The sequence below is a fragment of the Octodon degus genome, unplaced genomic scaffold, assembly GCF_000260255.1.
Source record: "Octodon degus isolate 3935 unplaced genomic scaffold, OctDeg1.0 scaffold00014, whole genome shotgun sequence".
NCBI classification, from domain to species: Eukaryota; Metazoa; Chordata; class Mammalia; order Rodentia; family Octodontidae; genus Octodon; species Octodon degus.
Window position 1 is genome coordinate 14,247,864 of NW_004524590.1, and position 2,566 is coordinate 14,250,429.

Below are 2,566 nucleotides of genomic sequence, written 5' to 3' on the forward strand. Positions count from 1 at the left end.
TATATATATATATGTGTGTGTGTGGGTGTGTGTGTGTGTAAAACAATAAAGTTACTACATCAAAGAGACATCTACACTTCCATGTTTGTTTCAGGCCTTTTAACAATAGCCATGTAATTAAGCAACTTAAGTGTTCAGTACATGAAGAAGAAATAAAGAATATGTGCACATATTAAAAAAAGAATAAAATAAACACATGGAGCTGATTTGTTTCATTTATTAGTATGATCTTAAATTACATTCATTTACCTTTAATAAATCTCATTTAACCTTTATGGCTGAGAAGTACACAGCTTTTTATGCCTTCCATGGCTAAGGGACATTTAGGTTTTTTCAAGATTCATTTGCAAGCAAAATAGATCCAGAATAGCAAAAACAATATCCTGAGCAACATGGACAAATCAAGGGGCATCACAATCACTGATGTGAAATTACACTACCAAGCTACTATGATGAAATGAGCATGGTTATGAAAAAGAACACCAGGCCTGAAGATCAGTGAAATAGAATAGAAGATACAGATGCAGCTTCAATACATGCAGTATCCCTATTTTTGACAAAGGGATAAACACATCCATTGAAAGAAATATTATTTCTTTAATAATTGGTGCTTGAAAATCTGGCTTACCACATACCTAGGTCTATACCTATAAACATTCAATAAAGTGAAAATGGATTAAGGTTATAACTATTAAAACATAAACACTAAATCTACTGAAAGAGAAAATAGGTAGTAATCAGACAGCATGGGAAATACTGCAAAGAATCAACAAATACTTTCTCATTCTATTAAGCCTTTGGGCAACAATAACAACAAAATCCAACAAATGAGTTAAAAGACAATCTACAGAGTGAAAAATCATAGCCAATTGTCTGGCAAACAAAGGATTTATAGCTAAATCTATAAAAATATGAAAAAAAATCAGGCTCCTCAATTCAAAGACCCAGTCCAAAAATGGGCATCTGAGATAAACACATAGTACTCAGATGAAGAAATACAAATTGCAAATAAATATATGAAAAGTACTCAACATGCCTGGTTATTTGAAAGATGCAAATTTAAACAACACCGAGATTTCATTTCACTTCACCAAGAATGGTTATTTTTAAGAAAGTAACCAATAACAAAAGCTGATGAGGTTATGGAAGAGAAAAAAATCCTTCTCCACTGTTGCTTGGAGTTTGGATTGGTGCAAACACTGTGCAAATCACCATGGAGGCCCCTCAAAAAATACTAAGACTATAGGTCCCAATTGATCCAACTATTCCACTTCTGGGTAACTTCCCAGAAGAATTAAAAAAAAAACCCTCACTGCAGACATTTGCACCTATGTTTATAGCAGTGCAGGAATGCAGAGATAGCTCAGTGGCTTGCTAAGGGCCTACTTAGCAAGCTCAAGGTCCTGAGTTTGATCGCAGTGCCAAAAAGAAAAAAAAATTATAACAATACAATTTGTAATAGATTTTTTTGTTACTTTTCATTTTTTTCTTTTAACTCTTTACATCAGGTAACTTTTCTTTCATTTCAGAAACATTTTCTTTTGCATCACCAATTGTGTTGTTCATGTGCTCTCTCCTATGTATATCTGTGTGTGTTAGTCACATCTGAAAAGTGTAGAAATGTATAAAGAAGTGGCAGAGACAGTGTGTTCTGGGGTGAGAATAGTGTATTTAAATAAGAAAATAGTGAGTAATGAAGGAACAACATGTTCAAGCGTCAGTGCCATTTAGACATTAAGAATATAGAGTAGAAATGGAAAGAATCATCAGTCAAATATTAATTTAAGAATCTTCAACAAGTTGCAATAACAACCAAGAGTCTCACTGATCTAATCCAAAAACAGTGTAAAGATAAATGACAAAGCTAGTTTTGGGGAAAAAAGCAGTAAACATAGAAATTGAAAATTGCAATGTTCTCAGTGTGTTTGTTTGTATATGTGTGTGTGCGTGTGCGTGTATGTGTTTGTGCATGTGAGAGAGAGAGAGAGAGAGAGAGAGAGAGAGAGAGAGAGAGAGAGAGAGAGAGGTTTAAAACTAAAGTTGTTTCTAAAAGGAAAATGTGATTCCTGAAAAATCTCAAAGATTCTAAGAAGTTAAACCAAAGAAATGACCAAGAAGATATCAATGAACTTAGTGACTTCTTTTCAGAGGAGTTGTACTGGTTAACTTTGGTTGTCAGCTTGCTTAAATAAAAGTATGCCTAGAAAATTATTAAAGTATATTTCCCGGGATGTTTGTTAGGGTGTTTGTGAAAAAGACTACAAAGTGCATTAAAGAGACACATCTCAAAAGTGAACAGTGCGATCCACTAGGCCACTGGCTTAGATGGATCAGAAGCATAGAAGGCACAAGCTTAGATGCATGTAAGCTTCATCCTTCTTGAGCAGGGGCATTTTTTGCTGTGACTGCCAGACTTGAGATTCTTTAGCTTTTGATTCCAGAATTGCATCAGTGCATTTTTTAAGACTTGCCTCAGAGTGGCTGTGCATCATTGGTCCATGTCTTACTTTGAGATTTTCAGAGTCTTGTACCTGAGAAACTGCTGGTACAGTTACATGATACATAA